Source organism: Zingiber officinale, chromosome 9B, assembly GCF_018446385.1.
Source record: "Zingiber officinale cultivar Zhangliang chromosome 9B, Zo_v1.1, whole genome shotgun sequence".
Lineage (NCBI taxonomy): Eukaryota > Viridiplantae > Streptophyta > Magnoliopsida > Zingiberales > Zingiberaceae > Zingiber > Zingiber officinale.
In genome coordinates this window covers 54,556,243-54,562,824 of record NC_056003.1, presented here as the reverse complement: position 1 = coordinate 54,562,824, position 6,582 = coordinate 54,556,243, and positions in this window count along the sequence as shown.

Genomic DNA, 6,582 nt, shown 5'->3' with positions numbered 1-6,582 from the left:
CCTGACTACTCAGATCAATAGGAAAGCATAAATACAAACGATATTTTAGTGGTTTTGTTAGTCAAAATTATATTATATTAATAGTTTATTACAGTAAAAAAGAGGTTATTTGGGATAAAATTTGTGATGAATATTAAAAAAAATCATCGTAAAAAACATTTGCAATGAATTATGTGATGAAAAAATTCTACGATGAAAATATGTAAATTTGTCGTCAATTCTACGATGAAATTTTTTTGTCATCAAATTTATTATAATTTTGTAATGAAAATAAAATTCATCGTAAAATTATCAATCACAAATCTGTGATGAAATTCTCTTGTCATCCTAAATTTGATGACTAAAATGTTTTTTGTTGTAGATTCGGCAACGAAAATCCATTCATCGCCAAATCTAGGACAAATGGTTTCATTGTAAATATGAAATTGGTCGTCAATATATTAATTCGTCAAATTTGTGACGAAAATAAGATTCGTCGTAAATTTGGGGCCGAATCAAAGGATTCGTAGCTGATTCAACTATAAATTCGCCAATTCTACGATGAATCCATAGATTTGTGGTAGAATTGACGACGAATCTATGAATTCATTGCAGAATTATGATATACAATAAAACTATGATAATTTGACGATGAAAAAATTTCGTCTCTAAATCTATCCCAAAACACTAATATTTTAACCGAATCCTAACCATTTATGTATTTTATTAATACAATGCATCACATCCAAATTCAAATATATTTATAAATCATCCTATTTATATACATCCAACACATCATATCTAATAACATATTCTATTTAACATACAACTCCTATTTAACAACACATCCTTTTTAACCTACGCATTCTATTTAACATATACATCACATCTTATTCACAACATATACATTCTATTTACATTTCAAACCAAATATGCAATCATACAAGTTAAAAATTATCAAAATGAAACCACACAAACAAGTCAAAAGAAACATATCAAATCGAAACCATACAAACAAGTCAAACGAAATATATCAAGTCCATACAAATTATCATATCCAAAAATATCTAACATTCTCTAAGAAATTAAACAAGTTAATTCATATGAAAAACATCACTAAATTACCTTCTTTCTTCCTTGACAAACACTTTCTTCTTCTTCCATTTTTTACCTTTTCCTACGTCAAAACAAACAAACAAAATTATCATTTATAACAATAAAAAAAGAAAATCCTATAAAAACTAACACAACTTAATACTTACTTTCTCTAACATGAATTTTAAATTTGTACCAGTTTACTTGTCATCATCAATCCTGTTCGAAATAAATTAACAGTGTTAATAAAAAAATGAAAGGTTCACAATTAAATAATTAATATTTAAAAACACCAATTAAATAATATTCAGACATAAAAAAGTCATGAAAAATCATCGCCACCATCATCGTCGTCGTCACCACCATCATCATCATCGCCACCATCATTGCTAAAATGGGGAGGAACCTGACTTGGAGCGGAGCTTAACTAAAGATGTTGCATTATGAAATCTTGTTTTCAGCTCAACTAGCTAATTTCATGATCCCTTTGCAACATTTCTTGATCCTTCTGGGTCATTTATTTATTCCTTTGTAATATTATCCCCTTCAAATGACTAACCTCTCCAGTCAAGTTATTTATTTGGATCCTTACTACTGATGGGGTGGAAAATATGTACTAGCAACTATATGGGTTCTACTCAAGGGACTCATTCTCAATATCCTTCTCCCTTTAGCGCTCCCACTCACCTCTAGCCATAAACTAATATTATTCTATCTCTATAATTTCATCCAATAAATCATAAAAATCATTGCTAGCACTTCTATCATTGGATAACTAAACACAAACTCTACTATTCATTATAAGTTTACTCATTCTATGTTCTTGAGTATGCTAATTATATCTATTTATGAAATATATTGGTCAAGTATGTTAAGACCAAAAGTAGCTAGAGGGGGGTGAATAGCTCGTCGCGTTCGCTTGTTGCTCGGCGTTGCTTGTTTCTTCAAAGATGTGCAGCGGAAATACAAAGAAACAATCACACAACGCTAACACGGTTGGTTTACTTGGTATCCACCTCACAAGAGGTGACTAATCCAAGGATCCACACCAACACACACACCCTCCACTAATAAAACTCTCCTTTATGGTAACTACCAAGGGCGGAGAAGCCCTACAAGACTCAATACAAGAAGAGAGGGAAAGGATACAAGAAATACAAGCTTACAAGCTTACAATGAGTATAAACCCTAACCCTAGCTTCCCTTCTTGGTTTTGATCCGCCTCTTGACTTGGAGAACTTCCAAGATCCTTCAAGAACTGGCGATCTGAGCTTTGTGAGTGCTGTGGAGGAGCTGACAAGAGATCTGGAGTGAATCGGAGAAGAGCTGCCGAAGGAATCGTGCGCCTGCGGCCTTTATCGACGCCAACGGTCGGATCCCGATCGATTCGAATGTTCCCAATCGATCGGGGAGGCTTTGGATCGATCCACGGATCGATCCAGAGCGCCTCTGTGCTCTGGAAAAACGCCTGGATCCAGCGCTTATCGCGCGAAGCAGCCGCGTCCCAATCGATCCACTGATCGATTGGGACATCTGGATCGATCCACGGATCGATCCAGAGGCTCTCTGTTAGCTTAGGAAAGGCCTGGATCGATCCACTGATCGATCCATCTCCTGGATCGATCCACTGATCGATCCAGCACTTGTTTTTTGCCCAAAACCAAGTCCCAAGCCTCTCAAACCAACATCCGGTCAACCTTGACCTGTTGGTACATCATGCCTAGCATCTGGTCACTCCTTTGACTTACTAGGACTTCCCACCAAGTGTCTGGTCAATCCCTTTGACCCACTTGGACTTTTCTATTCATGCCAAGTATCTGGTCACTCCCTTGACCTACTTGGACTTTTCTATTCATGCCAAGTATCTGGTCACTCCCTTGACCTACTTGGACTTCCATCAGATGTCTGGTCAATCCCTTTGACCTATCTGTATTTCCTCGTGCCAAGTATCCAATCAATCCTTTGACCTACTTGGACTTCCCAACACCAGATGTCCGATCATCCTTGATCCATCTGGATTTTCCCTTGCCTGGCTTCACTCACCAGGATTTTCACCTAGCTTCACTCACTAGGGTTTTCCATCTGCCTAGCTTCACTCACTAGGGCTTTCACCTGGCTTCACTCACCAGGACTTTCACCTAGCTTCACTCACTAGGGTTTTCCCCTGGCTTCACTCACCAGGACTTCCATTCTACCTAACATCCCAGTTAGGACTTCCCAGTCAAGTATCTGGTCAACCTTGACCTACTTGACTCATCTTCAATCAATTTCTTATTGTCAAACATCTAAACTCAAACCAAGACTCAGCTTGGTCAACCAGGTCAACCTTGACCTGAGGGATGTTGCACCAACAATCTCCCCCTTTTTGATGTTTGAGAATACCACAATAACACTTACAATACCATATGTAAGTTAGGCTAATCCTATAGCCTCAATCTTCATGCCACTAGGTAATGAACACATAAATTAAGCTCTTCATTCTCCCCCTAAGAGGTTAAGCTCTTCATTCTCCCCCTAAGAGGGCACACTCCCTCTAGGTAATGAAAGCCTAACTTACACCCATTCATAGGTCCTTTCATTCTCCCCCTATTGGCACACATCAACCCATCTTTGGGCATACATCAACTCATGCCCCAATTTTGGATACACATCAACAAATCCATTTGTTGACGACTCTCCCCCTGAAGAGTTGCTCATCGTTGTTCACAACATCACTCGTTGTGATCAACACGATAATGAAGGTCTCATACCCTTCATTTATCCTTAACTTCTCCCTCATTGTAGACAAATACTCAACCTTGAGCATTTTCTAACCACGTGAGTTCCCACTTGAAATAATGAGGATATCCACTCCCCATTTCAAGTTCAAAAGCTCATACATGAGCATTTTCTTTAAAGAAGGTTAACCACCTTCCAAGGTTCATGAAAAAATAATTTTTCATGTCTTTAAAGAGTCCCTCCCCCTAAAGACATGGTAGTAACTTCTGTCATTGCACCAACAATGACTTGGAATCCCTAACCATTTAGGAAACCCAAATTTAGAAGTTTTGAGGTTCAAATATTCAAAATTTGAAACAAACCTCAACCTAAACTTCAACTTAGCCTTCCTTAACCAATCCATCTTTGTTTTCCACACGAAAACACCCGTTTTATGTATACAAATGTATTTTTAGGGGTTTGGAATGGTTACCTAGACTAAAATAGGTTTAGAGTGCTGAAATCAGACCTTCCTATCCAAAATCAGCGTCCTGGATCGATTGGAGTTGGGTTCCAATCGATTCAACCTATTTGAATCAATCCACTGATCGATTCAAGATGTGTGGATCGATCGGCTAATCGATCCAGCGAGCTTCTGCTCGCAAGAGTTGCCTTATGAATCGATCCACGGATCGATTCAGGCACTCCAATCGATCCACGGATCGATCGGAGCCTCTGATAGTTGCTGAATTTCAAATTCAGCCAACTTCAGAAACCCCTAGAAAATTCTACAAAAATCCAAAAATCATGAAATTTCGTGTAGACATTATTTAGGGCATACTTAATCATAGAAAAATAGTTTTCTATGAAAATACTTCATATTTTCAAAGATTGACACAAACTTGAAAACTTGCAAAAACTTTAGCGTTTTCTTCAAGTTTGTGTCTAACTATTCAATGGTGATTACTATCAAAAGATAGCCTTCACCAAGGTTTTCCAAAAACATTTTAAAAACATTTTCAAAACCAATATCCCATCATGTTCCTTGGGCATAATGCACATGGCTTGTACATTAGCTTTCCCAATGATGGGAATACACATAACTATGTGTTTTGATGAACCTAAAACTCAAAAGAATGCACTAAATCAACATCTTGAGTTTTGTTCATCTTCCTAACATCTCACTTGTATCTAATGTGCACTAAAGTACATACAAGTCACCTTATAGTCTTTGTGAGATGTAGATTTTGGTTTTGCCCTAATCTGGGGATCATGCATGTCTATCTAGGCATTTTAAAGATATTAGACATCCACCTAGGATGTCACTTGTTAATAAGTGTTGTTAAACGCCATTAGTCCTTAATTACAAGGAAATAAACTAATGCATGATAATGTTATGGCATACATCAAAATAAAATAACTTTCAAAAGAAAGATTCCTATAACTACATGATATATGAATGTCATGACATGGTATTTTTGGATTTTTCATGACAAAACATGAATGCAAAAATAGACATGATGTCATGACATATGATGGGCAAACAATCATGGCAAGATTTAGCATAAATAAAATATACTTAGATTAACTATCTAAGTATCCTTAAAACCTTAGCTAAACTTACAACTTAAACCTAGATTGCCCTAAAGTGCTTTAAGAAAATGTCAAAGCCTAAATTGGCATTTCTAATTCCCTTGATTAATTTATGCCAATCGAAAGTAAGCATATCCTCAAATGTTGGCATATTTCATTTTTCCACAAGAGTAGCACTTTTAAATTAAGGCCAGGATTGTCTTAAATTTCTTAAGAACATACCAAAATCCCAACTTGGTAGTTCTTATGAATTTCCCAATATGTGCCATTTAAGATTAAAATCAATTTTTCCACCATTTGGCACATTTTACTCTTTCAAGGAGTAAATAATAATTCCATTTCATTTTCAAAGGTTAACAAAAACCTTGAAAATGCTCCTTGAGTGTCAATTTCCTCAAAGTTGGGTTAACTACCCTTCTAATCGGAGTTGACACTCTCTAACCCATCTATGGGGTAGAGAAGATGCTCCTAGGAACCCAACACCTATTGGTGCTCCTTGGATGCTCTAGGTATTCACTAGGGATAACTTCTCTAGATACCTTCCTAGTGACCTTGTTTGGCTTCTTGGAGGCCTTGGTCACACTTTCTAGGTCAACTCTAGGGATAGCCTCCCTTGTGACCTTGTTTGTGACTTTCTTAGACTTCTTAGAAGCCTTAGTCACGTTTATTGCAAAAATACTCTTAGGGATGACTTCCCTAGTATTTTTGGCTTGACCACTAGACCTAGGGTTTGTTCCATAACTATATGGAACTCTATGGTAAGAGGGCACATCCTTCTTAGCCTTTGGTTTGTATCCCAAACCTCTATGGCCATTGGATGACTTTTGTACCCCTAAACCTAGGTTATGCTCATTTTGCCCTAATAGGATATTTTCCATCCTTTTTAGGGTCTTTTCCATTTTATCAAGTCTTGACCTCAAGACTTGATTTTCCATCACTAAGTCCTTAGTTTTTGGTTTTCCATTAAGTTCATGAGCATTTTTGTTTCTAGGCTTGTAGCTACAATCCTTAGAGTTCTTGCCTAGACTTTTACCTACATTCCTAGCCTTAGGTGTAGTAGTTTTGGCATGTAGGGCCACATGCTTTTCCTTAAAGCCCTCATGCTTCCTATTCTTATGGTAAATCGCATTAAAATGATAAAAATTAGAACTATCATGCTTTTTACCATAATGTAAAGGAGTAGGCTCAATAAATGTTACCTTCTTCTTTACCTTGGAG